The 17,577-nt window shown below is 43.1% G+C and overlaps 1 protein-coding gene across 4 annotated transcripts in view; it reads right to left on the reverse strand.

The window, feature by feature from the left end:
* Positions 1–17,259, reverse strand: part of LOC137433757 (unconventional myosin-X) — a 401,142-nt gene extending 383,883 nt beyond the window's left edge. Inside the window, exons 1-3 of one of the 4 annotated variants that reach the window (XM_068126040.2) lie at positions 17,001–17,259; positions 16,451–16,531; positions 7,520–7,615 (exon numbers count right to left, since the gene is read on the reverse strand). The gene's annotated coding sequence lies outside the window, so the exon portion shown is untranslated. Of the gene's footprint in view, positions 1–7,519; positions 7,616–16,450; positions 16,568–17,000 lie in introns of all 4 variants that reach the window. The other 3 variants (XM_068126038.2, XM_068126039.2, XM_068126037.2) reach the window with 3 other exon arrangements.
* Between the last annotated feature and the right edge of the window lie 318 nt (positions 17,260–17,577).

Raw genomic sequence — 17,577 nt, forward strand, 5'->3', positions numbered from 1 at the left:
AGGGGCTAAAACCTGAAAAGTCAAGAGTTTGCTCTGAAGAGGGGCTAAAATCTGAAATGTCAAGAGTTTGCTCTGAAGAGGGGCTAAAATCTGAAATGTCAAGAGTTTGCTCTGAAGAGAGGCTAAAATCTGAAATGTCAAGAGGTTGCTCTGAAGAGGGGCTAAAACCTGAAAAGTCAAGTGTTTGCTCTGAAGAGGGGCTAAAACCTGAAACATCAAGAATTTGCTCTGAAGAGGAGCTAAAATCTGAAATGTCAAGAGTTTGCTCTGAAGAGGGGCTAAAACCTGAAAAGTCAAGAGTTTGCTCCGAAGAGGAGCTAAAACCTGAAAAGTCAAGAGTTTGATCTGAAGAGGAGCTAAAACCTGAAAAGTCAAGAATTTGCTCTGAAGAGGGGCTAAAATCTGAAATGTCAAGAGTTTGCTCTGAAGAGGGGCTAAAACCTGAAAAGTCAAGAGTTTGCTCTGAAGAGGAGCTAAAACCTGAAAAGTCAAGAATTTGCTCTGAAGAGGTAATAAAACCTGAAAAGTCAAGAGTTTGCTCTGAAGAGGGGCTAAAATCTGAAATGTCAAGCGTTTGCTCTGAAGAGGAGCTAAAACCTGAAAAGTCAAGAATTTGCTCCGAAGAGGGGCTAAAACCTGAAAAGTCAAGAGTTTGCTCTGAAGAGGTAATAAAACCTGAAAAGTCAAGAGTTTGCTCTGAAGAGGGGCTAAAATCTGAAATGTCAAGAGTTTGCTCTGAAGAGGAGCTAAAACCTGAAAAGTCAAGAGTTTGCTCTGGAGAGGAGCTAAAACCTGAAACATCAAGAATTTGCTCTGAATAGGGGCAAAAACCTGAAACATCAAGAATTTGCTCCGAAGAGGGGCTAAAACCTGAAAAGTCAAGAGTTTGCTCTGAATAGGGGCAAAAACCTGAAACATCAAGAATTTGCTCTGAAGAGGAGCTAAAACCTGAAAAGTCAAGAGTTTGCTCTGAATAGGGGCAAAAACCTGAAACATCAAGAATTTGCTCCGAAGAGGAGCTAAAACCTGAAACATCAAGAATTTGCTCCGAAGAGGGGCTAAAACCTGAAAAGTCAAGAGTTTGCTCTGAAGAGGGGCTAAAACCTGAAAAGTCAAGAGTTTGCTCTGAAGAGGAGCTAAAATCTGAAAAGTCAAGAATTTGCTCCGAAGAGGGGCTAAAACCTGAAAAGTCAAGAGTTTGCTCTGAAGAGGGGCTAAAACCTGAAAAGTCAAGAGTTTGCTCTGAAGAGGAGCTAAAATCTGAAAAGTCAAGAATTTGCTCCGAAGAGGGGCTAAAACCTGAAAAGTCAAGAGTTTGCTCTGAAGAGGAGCTAAAACCTGAAACATCAAGAATTTGCTCTGAAGAGGGGCTAAAACCTGAAAAGTCAAGAGTTTGCTCTGAAGAGGAGCTAAAATCTGAAAAGTCAAGAGTTTGCTCTGAAGAGGGGCTAAAACCTGAAAAGTCAAGTTTGCTCTGAAGAGGGGCTAAAATCTGAAATGTCAAGAGTTTGCTCTGAAGAGGGGCTAAAATCTGAAATGTCAAGAGTTTGCTCTGAAGAGAGGCTAAAATCTGAAATGTCAAGAGTTTGCTCTGAAGAGGGGCTAAAATCTGAAAAGTCAAGAGTTTGCTCTGAAGAGGTAACAAAACCTGAAAAGTCAAGAGTTTGCTCTGAAGAGGGGCTAAAATCTGAAATGTCAAGAGTTTGCTCTGAAGAGGAGCTAAAACCTGAAAAGTCAAGAGTTTGCTCTGAAGAGGAGCTAAAACCTGAAACATCAAGAATTTGCTCTGAATAGGGGCAAAAACCTGAAACATCAAGAATTTGCTCCGAAGAGGGGCTAAAACCTGAAAAGTCAGGAGTTTGCTCTGAATAGGGGCAAAAACCTGAAACATCAAGAATTTGCTCTGAAGAGGAGCTAAAACCTGAAAAGTCAAGAGTTTGCTCTGAATAGGGGCAAAAACCTGAAACATCAAGAATTTGCTCCGAAGAGGGGCTAAAACCTGAAAAGTCAAGAGTTTGCTCTGAAGAGGAGCTAAAACCTGAAACATCAAGAATTTGCTCCGAAGAGGAGCTAAAACCTGAAACATCAAGAATTTGCTCCGAAGAGGGGCTAAAACCTGAAAAGTCAAGAGTTTGCTCTGAAGAGGGGCTAAAACCTGAAAAGTCAAGAGTTTGCTCTGAAGAGGAGCTAAAATCTGAAAAGTCAAGAATTTGCTCCGAAGAGGGGCTAAAACCTGAAAAGTCAAGAGTTTGCTCTGAAGAGGGGCTAAAACCTGAAAAGTCAAGAGTTTGCTCTGAAGAGGAGCTAAAATCTGAAAAGTCAAGAGTTTGCTCTGAAGAGGAGCTAAAACCAGAATAGTCAAGTTTGCTCCAAAGAGGAGCTAAAACCTGAAAAGTCAAGAGTTTGCTCTGAAGAGGAGCTAAAACCTGAAACATCAAGAATTTGCTCTGAAGAGGGGCTAAAACCTGAAAAGTCAAGAGTTTGCTCTGAAGAGGAGCTAAAATCTGAAAAGTCAAGAGTTTGCTCTGAAGAGGAGCTAAAACCAGAATAGTCAAGTTTGCTCCAAAGAGGAGCTAAAACCTGAAAAGTCAAGAGTTTGCTCTGAATAGGGGCAAAAACCTGAAACATCAAGAATTTCCTCCGAAGAGGGGCTAAAACCTGAAAAGTCAAGAGTTTGCTCTGAAGAGGAGCTAAAACCTGAAACATCAAGAATTTGCTCCGAAGAGGAGCTAAAACCTGAAACATCAAGAATTTGCTCCGAAGAGGGGCTAAAACCTGAAAAGTCAAGAGTTTGCTCTGAAGAGGCGCTAAAACCTGAAAAGTCAAGCATTTGCTCCGAAGAGGGGCTAAAACCTGAAAAGTCAAGAGTTTGCTCTGAAGAGGCGCTAAAACCTGAAACATCAAGAATTTGCTCCAAAGAGGAGCTAAAACCTGAAAAGTCAAGCATTTGCTCCGAAGAGGAGCTAAAACCTGAAAAGCCAAGCATTTGCTCCGAAGAGGAGTTAAAACCTGAAAAGTCAAGCATTTGCTCCGAAGAGGAGCTAAAACTTGAAAAGTCAAGCATTTGCTCCGAAGAGGAGCGAAAACCTGAAAAGTCAAGCATTTGCTCCGAAGAGGGGCTAAAAGCTGAAAAGTCAAGCATTTGCTCCGAAGAGGAGCTAAAACCTGAAAAGTCAAGCATTTGCTCTGAAGAGGGGCTAAAAGCTGAAAAGTCAAGCATTTGCTCCGAAGAGGGGCTAAAACCTGAAAAGTCAAGAGTTTGCTCTGAAGAGGCGCTAAAACCTGAAACATCAAGAATTTGCTCCAAAGAGGAGCTAAAACCTGAAAAGTCAAGCATTTGCTCCGAAGAGGAGCTAAAACCTGAAAGTCAAGCATTTGCTCCGAAGAGGAGCTAAAACCTGAAAAGTCAAGCATTTGCTCCGAAGAGGAGTTAAAACCTGAAAAGTCAAGTATTTGCTCCGAAGAGGAGCTAAAACTTGAAAAGTCAAGCATTTGCTCCGAAGAGGAGCTAAAACCTGAAAAGTCAAGCATTTGCTCCGAAGAGGGGCTAAAAGCTGAAAAGTCAAGCATTTGCTCCGAAGAGGGGCTAAAAGCTGAAAAGTCAAGCATTTGCTCCAAAGAGGAGCTAAAACCTGAAAAGTCAAGCATTTGCTCCGAAGAGGGGCTAAAAGCTGAAAAGTCAAGCATTTGCTCCGAAGAGGGGCTAAAACCTGAAAAGTCAAGAGTTTGCTCTGAAGAGGCGCTAAAACCTGAAACATCAAGAATTTGCTCCAAAGAGGAGCTAAAACCTGAAAAGTCAAGCATTTGCTCCGAAGAGGAGCTAAAACCTGAAAAGTCAAGCATTTGCTCCGAAGAGGAGTTAAAACCTGAAAAGTCAAGCATTTGCTCCGAAGAGGAGTTAAAACCTGAAAAGTCAAGCATTTGCTCCGAAGAGGAGCTAAAACCTGAAAAGTCAAGCATTTGCTCCGAAGAGGAGTTAAAACCTGAAAAGTCAAGCATTTGCTCCGAAGAGGAGCTAAAACTTGAAAAGTCAAGCATTTGCTCCGAAGAGGAGCTAAAACCTGAAATGTCAAGAGTTTGCTCTGAAGAGGGGCTAAAACCTGAAAAGTCAAGAATTTGCTCCGAAGAGGGGCTAAAACCTGAAAAGTCAAGAGCTTGCTCTGAAGAGGAGCTAAAACCTGAAACGTCAAGAATTTGCTCTGAAGAGGGGCTAACACCTGAAAAGTCAAGCATTTGCTCCGAAGAGGGGCTAAAACCTGAAAAGTCAAGCGTTTGCTCCGAAGAGGGGCTTAAACCTGAAGCATCATTTTCACTTTGCCTCCCATGGCAGTGATCATACCTTTGTCGACCTTCAATGAATAAATGTTATTGTGACATCAAACTGGACTTATTGTCACAATGAAAACTGCTCATAAAGTTTATCACCTTTTCTGGCCCACAGCAAAATCACAAGGTCAATCCAGGTAGCAGGTGCTGCTGTTCAAACGTGTGTTTTAGCTCTTATTTCAAAAAAAGCAAACACTGGTTTTAAACGCCACACACCCGTCAGTAACAAAGTCAAAGCCTCATTAGCAGCAACATGGAGAGCACTACTAGAAACACAATCACAAGAAATTTCAACATGGTGCAAAGTTTACAAGAAACAAGTTTAAATTGCACTCAGAATGCCTGAAATACCATGTACAGGGTTGCTGTGAATTCTTGGTTTTCCTATTAGTTCACCCCGTTCACTACGGGGTGGCAGCAAGCGTCATTCCTCTCTGGGATATATAGATTACTGTAGATCTATGGTCGGGCCTAAGGAACGCAAGAGGGGGGTGTGTTCATTCACCAAGTTTCTTGTAGAGTGCTCACCAAGTGGTTTAAGCATTCGAGCAAGCACTCCATTCAAAACCGTTGATAAGGAACGGCAGGCTTGGCAAGCGCTAGCTAGCTGCTTGGTAACTGAACACACCCCGGCTTTCCTCCCTTTCGGTTTAGTGTTAAACAGCATTAGCGACTGTTTCAAAAGGTAATCAAATCTGTTTGTGGTTTATAGTATTTTTACTTCTGGCGGAGGTGTTCTCACGAAAACGGCACGATAAGCTGTTTGTCCACGTTAACACGGAGTTTAGTCAAGGAGGAAACACCACTTATGGAGGTGGGATATTATGAGTATTAATATTGTTTTGTAATAACTAATATTATGCTATTATCATTCATTTTGTTATTAGAAGCAGCTTTGGAAAAACCGCCCCGATAAAGCTATCGTAACACGGATGTTGTAACACGGATGTAACACGAAAAACCGCCCTCAACACGCAACCCCATTGGCGGGGAAAAACACCTTGGGGCAAATGGAGTCACTACAACCTCCATCGTGTGACCCTTAGTCCTCCTGTCAAGTTTGGTTTTGATTGGACAAGTAATGACCGAATGTATCGCGGTCAAACATTGTCAGACAGACAAACAGACAGACACCAAATTGTGTATTTTAGTATGATGATACAGAGTTGAGGCTCATGGAAGAGGTAGAACACTGAACAAATGAGAATCCAACAGAACAAAAGGAAGAGCAGAAAGAGGGGGCGACACCAATAGCAGCATTGAGGGACAACAAAGAGGGAGACTTAGGCAAATAAGGGAAGTGGGGAGAAATGAGGGGTAAGGGAGGGTGCATGGTGGACAAAATGGATACAGAACGAAACTCTCAGGAAGAAAAAACTGGGAATCTGGAACGAGGGATTTGGAGTTAAAGGGAATAGAAAGAATCATGATTTTGGATTGGGGATGATCTGAGATGGTGGAGAACAGCTGTCTTGACCTGGAGGAATGAATGAGATTGAAAAGATTGTGGAAGTTGATGCCACAGGCAGGAAAAAAGAAACAAATGAGTGGAGGTGAGCAGTGATCCTGGATTTAGGCCGAATTCTCGTATCCGAATCCATATTCAGATCTTCACCAAAATCGAATCGATTTGTCCTTGTCAGACACCCAATCGGTCCATCAAGTTTCGTCTGAATTTATCCACAACTTTTTGAGAGATCCTGCTATGTATCGTTTTTGTCCCCCGTCGCACCGCGGAGCGAAAGGGGGACGATGGTTTTACCCTCCGTCCGTGTGTGCGTCCGTGCGTGCTCCCGTCCGTCCATGCGTGCGTACCCTTGTGAGCGGAATATCTTGAAAAATAAATGAACTACTAACTTCTAATCGGGTGTGTGGGTGTATCTGGGCATAAGGAAGAACGCCATTGAAAATTGGGTCGCCACGTCAAAATCCAAGATGGCCGCTGCCATGTATGTCTGAACCTTGTGAGCGGAATATCTTGAACAATAAACGAAGTACCAACTTCTAATCGGGTGTGTGGGTGTATCTCGGCACAAGGAAGAACGCCATTGAAAATTGGGTCGCCACATCAAAATCCAAGATGGCCACCACCATATATGTCTGAACCTTGTGAGCGGAATATCTTGAAAAATAAACCAACTACTCACGTCTAATCTGGTGCGCGACTGTATCTAGGCATAAGGAAGAACGCTATTGAAAATTGGGTCACCACGTCAAAATCCAAGATGGCCGCCACCATATATGTCTGAACCTTGTGAGCGGAATATCTTGAAAAATAAACGAACTACTAACTTCTAATCTGGTGTGTGGGGGTGTCTCCAACCCACTCGCAAATATTATCGACTCTTCCATGTTTTCTGCGTCTTCCACTTTGTCAACTCACATCACTTCACCGACGGGGGACCTGGGCGTAACGCTTGTTGACCCTGTCTCCCAATGGTGAAGAATCACTTAGAACATTCTAGTATCCGGATCCGCATCCGGATCTTCACCAAAATCTAACAATTTCGTCGTTGTCGCATACGCTACATCTCTGCCAAATCTCGTCCGAATCCGTCCATAATTTTTTGAGATATCTTGTTCACAACCGGACAAACAGACAGACATGGGTGAAAACATAACCTCCAGCCACCTTTGGTAACAAAGGTAACCTTGTGCACCCCACCTGGAGGCCTTTTCTGAATAATGAAATAAAACAATTAAGATTTAATGAAGCAATAATTAATTTCCGAAAGGATGGAATGGAGAGTACACCTGCCTTCGAGGTCTCCTTTGGGATCGATATTCGAGAAAACGACAAATTGTCAGACGGAATGCATGTTGGTGGTCGTTAAAGATCCCAGGGTCTCACAAAGAGTAGGTGATTGGTTGATGGCACCTTGGGGAAACCCCATCCCTCGCCAGGTGTACAAAGTCTAACCACCGATTTGAGGAACGAGCATCCGGTCACCCACCATGGACCAATGGTCCATCACACACATGATTCGTGGTCAGGACTGGCAACAACACCAGCAATGAATGACCGAAAAAGCAATATCGTCTCAAGGTGGGAGTCAAAGCCTCAAGATACCTGGCCAAAGGTTAGGGTTGCTTTCACATGTTATTCGCTCGACGCAAGGTGTTCCGAACGAAGATGCAACTTTGTGCTGGAGCTACAGTTATCACAGGTGTTCACAAAACTCTCATTACTCACAAAAATGTCAAGGTGAAGTTTGCTGGAACCACTCCCAGGTAATTACCCCTCATCAGGTTGTGAAATCCAGCGAACGAGCACGCCTCTCTCTGGGACCTCCACACAATAAGGGCAAACAAAACAACACCAACTGCTGGTACAAACAAAAGGTGTGTAAACATTTCAAAAGCAAAGAAAAATCCATGTTTCATTCCTCAAGTCATTCCATATCGGAACCACAGCATCCCGTCCACAATCATGGCTTCCAACACCAACTACCTTCGGGCATCATTTGCTCAAGCAGAATAAGCTGCAAACATCGAAACAGGTCACGTGACAGAGTTAGGAATAAGGTCCATGGGGTATGCTCGAAACGTCACCTGAGACGAGCTTTGGTACATCCTGTTTGGTACAAAAATTGGTGCATTATAGTACTTTGTACAATTTATCGGTTACCTGTGCACTTTGAGGAGAAAAATAAATAAATAAATGCACACATTACTCTTGGGATGTTCAGATCCGGATCCGGACCTCCAACATCGAATTGGTTTGTTCATTTATCACCAACCCAACTCCTCCACCAAGTTTGTCCGAATCTGTCCACAACTTTTGAAGATATCATACTCGCAGACAGTCAAACGGACCTTTGGTGGTCCAGGTAATTATTGGTGTATCTGATACCGACATATTTAGTGATTTAAATGTAAAATGTACACATCCCATTTTTAAGGTGTGGTTGCATCTGTATCCTTGATGACGATTTGCATATTTGTACTTTTGTATTAATAAATAAATCACATCGGCTTCAATGCTTCATGTCAAGGGCCAATCAGAGTAGATATACCGACCGCTTCCTGTACAACAAGAGAGAGCGATATTAATTTTATTATAGGATAATGTAAATAGTGCCAGTGCACCCCCAGCACCATGCAACTCCAGCAAGGTTCACCCCCAGCAAGGTTCACCCCTAGCACCGTGCACCCCCAACAAGGTGCACCTCCAACAAGGTGCACCCCCAGCACCGTGCACCCCTAGCAAGGTTCAACCCCAGCAAGGTTTACCCCCAGCAAGGTTCACCCCCAGCACTGTGCACCCCCATCAAGGTTCACCCCTAGCACCGTGCACCCCCAACAAGGTGCACCTCCAACAAGGTGCACCCCCAGCACTGTGCACCCCCAGCAAGGTTCACCCCTAGCACCGTGCACCCCCAACAAGGTGCACCTCCAACAAGGTGCACCCCCAGCACCGTGCACCCCTAGCAAGGTTCACCCCCAGCAAGGTTCACCCCCAGCACTGTGCACCCCCAGCAAGGTTCAATCCCAGCAAGATGCACCCCTAGCACCGTGCACCCACAGCATCGTGCACCGGCACCGTGCACCTTCAGCAAGGTGCATACCCCAGCACCATGCAACAGCACCTCCAGCAAGGTGCACCCCCAGCACCGTACACCACCACCGTGCACCCCCAGCAAGGTGCACCCCCAGCAACGTGCACCCCCAGCAAGATGCACCCCCAGCAAGGTTCACCCCCAGCACCGTGCACTCATAGCAAGGTGCACCCCCAGCACCGTGCACCCGCAGCACCGTGCACCCCAGCAAGGTTCACCCCCAGCAAGGTTCACCCCCAGCACCGTGCACTCATAGCAAGGTGCACCCCCAGCACTGTGCACCCCCACCAAGTTCACCCCCAGCAAGGTTCACCCCCAGCACCGTGCACTCATAGCAAGGTGCACCCCCAGCACTGTGCACCCCCACCAAGTTCACCCCCAGCACCGTGCACCCCCAGCAAGGTTCACCCCCAGCACCATGCACCCCCAGCAAGGTTCACCCCCAGCACCGTGCACCCCCAGCAAGGTTCACCCCCAGCAAGGTGCACCCCCACCAAGGTGCATCACCAGTGAAGTTTCAAAACGAATGAACAATATCCCTGGAACTCGACTTGGAATGAAAGGCCACACGATATTGATGCCCTCAGGAGATTTAGCACAAAGAGATACGAATCATTCTCGTATCGAACCTTGTCCATCTTACTATAATTCACCAAATGTCCATCTCTCTGTCTGTCTGTCTGTCTGTCTGTCTGTTCGAAGGTACTGTAAAAACTGCTGAACCGATCTCAACGATATTTTGGGTGCGTAATCCTGGGATCTCCAGGAGTAAAATAGGCTATTTAGTTTTTCCCAATTTCAGCTTTGGTCTCCAGCATTCTCAGGTTTGGACTCCCGCATAAAATTCGCCTTCGCATAACGTTCATTGTTCTCATTGTGACGATGTTGTTTTCCTGGGTGCCGCACAAACGGCTGCACCGATCGCTGCACAGCTGCACTGATCGAACTCGGTGACCTCGGACAAACACCTTTTATAAAGACACGGGTTGAATCCCTGCTTGAGAGAATTCTAACCCATTTCAAATGAAGGAAACACGTATCGGGAGTACATACGACATAGCGATTGTGAACACGATTAGTTTAATCTCTACATGAGAGAATTCCACATAGCTATTTGGGTGGTGAATACGCTAACAGATCGCTGTCTCCATCGATCTTGCCAAGGCCGTAATAGCTATCGGCTCAAAATCCTTTTAACTGTCGATTTGGAAGTTTTTACAATGAAGGAAACACGTATCGGGAGTACATACGACATCGGGAGGACTAACTGCACGCGTCTTCAGTATCGAGCTTAAATCTGTCATGGCGGATCTGAAGAGCGGAATGCTTGGAGAAGTGGTGGGCTACTTCGGCATGAAGGAGGATCAGAAACGTGAACTCCCACAATGCCACATCCTGCTGATACTTGCTCCCGCATGACGTTATTTTCCCGAGTGCCGCACAAACGGCTGCACCGATCGAGATTTAAGGGATGTTTATATAAATCGTTTAAAAGAAAAAAAGCCTTCAATTTCTGATATTTAGCCTTTTCATTTGGGCCTCCCAATTGAAGCCCTGCCCGTAGGGCGGGTACCGTTGCTAGTTAATTAAAATGAATCTTCTGAATTTCGTTCATCTATCATCATACCAACTAAAATACGCAACTTGCTGTCTGTCTGCCTGTTTGTCTGACTGAGATACATTCTGTGGTTCTTTATCTCCCCCCAACACCCTTAGGGAAACAAATGTTATTATAAGGAATTTAGAATGGTGAGGTACGGTCTGATCTTTCCAATGACCTGATCTAACATCATATAATGTCATGCACGGTCCGATTGAAAGTTAAAACAAGGTCGTGCCCCAGTGGCGACATGCGGTGAGGCCATGCCCGGAGAACACGGTCCATCCTTGAAGCCATATGACTATATATCTATTAATTACGTACTATTTGAATGTCAGTTGCATCTTTTCCATTCATTACGTACGTCTATTAATTAAATACTGTAGTAATATACCTTTCGACCCTTTAGAATGCTGAGACCTCTGAGACCTCTGAAGACCCTTTAAGTCACCGAAGACCCTTAAGACTACCAAGACCCCAAAGACCCCAAAAGACCCAAAATACCCCAAAGACCCCAAAAAACACAAAATACCCCAAAAGACCCAAAGTCCCTTAAAGACCCAAAACACCCAGAGGATACAAAATAACGCAAAGACCCAAAATACTTCAAATACCAAAAAGACCAAAAAGACCCAGAAGACCCAGACGAACCAAACTACTCAAAAGAGCCTGAAGACGCTGAGGACACAAAATACCTCGAAGACCCAAAATACCCCAAATACCCTTAAAAACCCTGAAGATCTAAAAGACTCAAAACTCACTTAAAGACCAAAAGACCATTAAAAACAGCGAATACCCAAAAGATCCTGAAGACCCTTTAGACTCCAAAGACCCATAAAACCCTTTAGACCCATTAGACCAGCTTGGTCCCTTGGCCATTTAGAGCTTAAGACAACTTGGACCTTTTTAGATTACAAATAAATTACAAACAAACTAGGAGAAAAAGACATCAAATGTCATAGCCGCTGTGGTTTTGGTAATTTTGCTGTACGTAGTTGAAGGCCGCCAGTCGGCCATCTTTGGTCGGATTAAAAAACAAAATCTTCTGCATATATATACTATCATGTATTGTGTTTGTACCAAGTTCGAACAAAATTGGTCCATGTATGTCTGAAAAATGGTTGAGGACTTGTTCAATACTGGGTTCCTTTTACAACTAAAATGGCCGCCAGTCTACAGGTCGGCCATCTTTGATCAGAACGCAAAATAAAGTGAGGTGCACGTGTATGCCATCATGTGCTGTGCTTGTGTCAAATTTTAACAAAATCGGACCATGCATGTCCGACAAATTGTTGGGAGCACGTTTAATACAACACTGTGCCTCTGTCACAAGGAGTGGGGAGGCGAACCTGGTGAGAGGTGATATACTGTATATATGAAGAACCTGGTGATACACTGTATATATGAAGAACCTGGTGATACACTGTATATATGAAGAACCTGGTGATACACTGTATATATGAAGAACCTGGTGATACACTGTATATATGAAGAAGCTGGTGATACACTGTATATATGAAGAACCTGGTGATATACTGTATATATGAAGAACCTGGTGATACACTGTATATATGAAGAAGCTGGTGATATACTGTATATATGAAGAACCTGGTGATATACTGTATATATGAAGAACCTGGTGATACACTGTATATATGAAGAAGCTGGTGATACACTGTATATATGAAGAACCTGGTGATACACTGTATATATGAAGAACCTCGTGATATACTGTATATATGAAGAAGCTGGTGATACACTGTATATATGAAGAACCTGGTGATATACTGTATATATGAAGAAGCTGGTGATACACTGTATATATGAAGAAGCTGGTGATATACTGTATATATGAAGAAGCTGGTGATACACTGTATATATGAAGAAGCTGGTGATATACTGTATATATGAAGAAGCTGGTGATACACTGTATATATGAAGAACCTGGTGATACACTGTATATATGAAGAAGCTGGTGATACACTGTATATATGAAGAACCTGGTGATACACTGTATATATGAAGAACCTGGTGATATACTGTATATATGAAGAAGCTGGTGATACACTGTATATATGAAGAACCTGGTGATATACTGTATATATGAAGAAGCTGGTGATACACTGTATATATGAAGAAGCTGGTGATATACTGTATATATGAAGAAGCTGGTGATACACTGTATATATGAAGAAGCTGGTGATATACTGTATATATGAAGAACCTGGTGATATACTGTATATATGAAGAACCTGGTGATACACTGTATATATGAAGAACCTGGTGATACACGGTATATATGAAGAAGCTGGTGATATACTGTATATATGAAGAAGCTGGTGACACACTGTATATATGAAGAATCTGGTGATACACTGTATATATGAAGAACCTGGTGATACACTGTATATATGAAGAACCTGGTGATACACTGTATATATGAAGAAGCTGGTGATATACTGTATATATGAAGAACCTGGTGATACACTGTATATATGAAGAACCTGGTGATATACTGTATATATGAAGAAGCTGGTGATATACTGTATATATGAAGAAGCTGGTGATACACTGTATATATGAAGAACCTGGTGATACACTGTATATATGAAGAACCTGGTGATACACTGTATATATGAAGAACCTGGTGATACACTGTATATATGAAGAAGCTGGTGATATACTGTATATATGAAGAAGCTGGTGATACACTGTATATATGACGAACCTGGTGATACACTGTATATATGAAGAACCTGGTGATACACTGTATACATGAAGAACCTGGTGATACACTGTATACATGAAGAACCTGGTGATACACTGTATATATGAAGAACCTGGTGATACACTGTATATATGAAGAACCTGGTGATACACTGTATATATGAAGAACCTGGTGATACACTGTATATATGAAGAACCTGGTGATACACTGTATATATGAAGAAGCTGTCTCAACAATGGATGGAGGTCCTCAATGCCAAACAGGAAATCAGAGCTGTCTCCCTTGACATATCAAGGGCCTTTGATACGGTCTGGCACCCAGCTCTGCTCACCAAACTCTCCTCCTATGGTATCCATGGAAATCTCCATGCATGGCTTGCGGACTTCCTCTCTGGTCGTAGTCAACGTGTGGCCCTGAATGGATTTCTCTCATCTCCCCTTCCTGTTCAGGCTGGAGTTCCCCAAGGAAGTGTGCTGGGCCCTGTGCTTTTTCTGGTCTTTATCAATGATCTCTCTGACTCTCTGGAAAATCCTCTCTATCTCTTTGCTGATGACTCCACTCTCTGCCGCTCCATTCCTCTTCCCTCAGATCGGCAGTCTGCAGCCTCCTCACTCTCTGAAGACCTGGACAAAATCACAGACTGGTCAAACAAGTGGAACATGTCTTTCAATCCTGACAAATCTCACTCTCTTACTATGTCTCTCCGAAAAGATCGACTGGACAACCCTCCCATCTACTTTCTCAACAATCCTCTCCAAGAAGTTCTGTCACTCAAGCTTTTGGGTCTCACTATCTGCCATGATCTTTCTTGGGAAAACCACATTTCCAAGCTGGCCTCCAAAGCCAGTCGCCGACTGGGCATCCTCCGTCGTGCGAAGTCCTTCCTCGGCACACCTGAGCTCCTCACCACATACAAGGCTTTCATCCGCAGCTCAATGGAATACTGTTCTCCCCTATGGGCTGGTGCTCCTGCCTCACACCTGGCTCGGCTTCACGCTGTTGAATCCAAAGCTTTCAAAATCATTGGAATCTCCCGCGATGAAGCTATCTCTGAGGGCCTTTCACTCACTCACCGCAGGCAGGTAGGTGGCCTTTCTGTCTTCTACCGACTCCTCTCCGGCCTTGCTCCCCCAGCTCTCTCTGTGCTCTGTCCCCCAAATATACCTACAGGTCGCACAAGATCTGCCAGCAACCCTCTGATGGTTAAACTGCCGAAATCTCGGCTCTCTGCTCACCTTCACTCTTTCATTCCTCTTTTCTCCCGCCTGTGGAACAAACTCCCACACTCCCTTCAATCCCTCTCCTCCCTCCAGGTCTTTAAAACAGCTGTTCACCACCATCTCTTATCTTCCCCCATCCATAACCTTGATCTTTTCTACCCCCACTAATTCACCCCAGATCCACCTTGTTTGAAATTCCAACTTCTTTCCTGGAAATCCTGGCAGTGTCCATATGTTTATACCTCTCCCACCCCCCCCCCCCCTTCACATGCCTCCCCCCCTTCACATGCCTCCCCCCCAAAGCCCTCTCCCTCCCACAGATCTCTCGATGTCTCCATGTCTCTCGGTCCCTGCTCTCAAATGTTGTGTTTGTGTCCTTCCCCCTCTCTCCCCATCTTGTCTACCGCTCCCGATGTTATTTGTTTTATGTGTCTGTTTGTCTTTCTGTGTGATTAATGTTCGCTCTTTCACGAGCCTCGATGTTGTATACAAAAAAAAAAAAAAAAAAAAAAAAAAAATAAGCGGGTGATACACTGTATATATGAAGAACCTGTTGATATACTGTATATATGAAGAAGCTGATGCTATACTGTATTTATGAAGAACCTGGTGATACACTGTATTTATGAAGAACCTGGTGATACACTGTATATATGAAGAAGCTGATGCTATACTGTATATATGAAGAACCTGGTGATATACTGTATATATGAAGAAGCTGGTGATACACTGTATATATGAAGAAGCTGGTGATACACTGTATATATGAAGAACCTGGCGATACACTGTATATATAAAGAACCTGGTGATATACTGTATATATGAAGAACCTGGTGATACACTGTATATATGAAGAACCTGGTGATACACTGTATATATGAAGAACCTGGTGATACACTGTATATATGAAGAAGCTGGTGATATACTGTATATATGAAGAACCTGGTGATATACTGTATATATGAAGAACCTGGTGATATACTGTATATATGAAGAACCTGGTGATACACTGTATATATGAAGAACCTGGTGATATACTGTATATATGAAGAACCTGGTGATATACTGTATATATGAAGAACCTGGTGATACACTGTATATATGAAGAACCTGGTGATACACTGTATATATGCAGAAGCTGGTGATACACTGTATATATGCAGAAGCTGGTGATACACTGTATATATGCAGAAGCTGGTGATACACTGTATATATGAAGAACCTGGTGATATACTGTATATACGAAGAACCTGGTGATACACTGTATATATGCAGAAGCTGGTGATACACTGTATATATGCAGAAGCTGGTGATACACTGTATATATGCAGAAGCTGGTGATATACTGTATATATGAAGAACCTGGTGATATACTGTATATATGAAGAACCTGGTGATACACTGTATATATGAAGAACCTGGTGATATACTGTATATATGAAGAACCTGGTGATATACTGTATATATGAAGAACCTGGTGATATACTGTATATATGAAGAACCTGGTGATACACTGTATATATGAAGAACCTGGTGATATACTGTATATATGAAGAAGCTGGTGATACACTGTATATATGAAGAACCTGGTGATATACTGTATATATGAAGAACCTGGTGATATACTGTATATATGAAGAACCTGGTGATACACTGTATATATGAAGAACCTGGTGATATACTGTATATATGAAGAACCTGGTGATATACTGTATATATGAAGAACCTGGTGATACACTGTATATATGAAGAACCTGGTGATACACTGTATATATGAAGAACCTGGTGATATACTGTATATATGAAGAAGCTGGTGATACACTGTATATATGAAGAACCTGGTGATATACTGTATATATGAAGAAGCTGGTGATACACTGTATATATGAAGAACCTGGTGATATACTGTATATATGAAGAACCTGGTGATATACTGTATATATGAAGAACCTGGTGATACACTGTATATATGAAGCTCTATTTAACGATTCGACGGATTGATATTAATGTTCGGTACCTTCCAGGTGTTGTAGAAAGCTGAAATTTGGCGTGCCGATGGACATCGAAGCCGGTACACCGTGAAGAATCCCAGAACCGTCTGAAAGCGTCCGTAAATTTAAATTTACGTAGAAAACTGTAAACGCATACGTAAAAAAAAAAAAAACCTCACTCAATGTATAGCATTTGAAAAATGTATTTCTATAAATGTAAACGGTGAAATAAAAATCTCAATAAAAATTTACATAAACACAGTAAATGAATGCCTAAAATAAAAAAATTAAAAATAACCCTAAATTGATATGTAGCAGCAGCTAGGTCGATGATGCATGCCTGCACTTAATAATAAGCTCTTTTTTAATATGTACCTATATATGAACCATGGTTTGTTATTGCTTACACAATGTGTAAGTATACCGCACTAATATATATATATATATGTGTTTACAAAACTATCAGGCAAACTACCACTTATGTGTATTTCGTTAGTAATAACCGCATTTCGTTTCATTTTATAATTCTGCATTACCAAAGTCGGATGGACAAGGTCCAGAGACAGGAAACTGTACCTTGTACTGCAATTATGAAGCTGAACGTCTTGCTTGTGGAGTCTTTAAAAAGTGAGTGGATTCGGAGGTTCAAACAGTTTGTATTCAGCTGTTTATACAATGCAATTCCAAGTGACACTCGTGTTGATTGATACAAAAGGAAGAGGCAAATTATTACACATCGTCATTGCTGAAGCAGAATCACCATGTATAGGTTCCGTACCGTTTGCGATCATAAAGAGCTTCACCTTCAAATCTATCACTTTGGACAGCTTTCTCTGCTCCGCCCATATGCCGTTAGCTCCGCCTATATGCCATCAGCACTGCCCATATTCCATCATCACTACCCATATGCCGTTAGCTCCGCCCATATGCCATCAGCACCTCCCACATGCAGTTAGCAACGCCCATATGCCATCAGCACCTCCCACATGCTGTCAGCAACGCCCATAAGCCGTTAGCTCCGCCCATATGCCATCAGCACCTCCCACATGCAGTCAGCACCGCCCATAAGCCGTTAGCTCTGCCCATATGCCATCAGCACCTCCCACATGCTGTCAGCAACGCCCATAAGCCGTTAGCTCCGCCGAAATGCCAT

The sequence above is a fragment of the Myxine glutinosa genome, chromosome 10, assembly GCF_964187855.1.
Source record: "Myxine glutinosa chromosome 10, kmMyxGlut1.1, whole genome shotgun sequence".
NCBI classification, from domain to species: Eukaryota; Metazoa; Chordata; class Myxini; order Myxiniformes; family Myxinidae; genus Myxine; species Myxine glutinosa.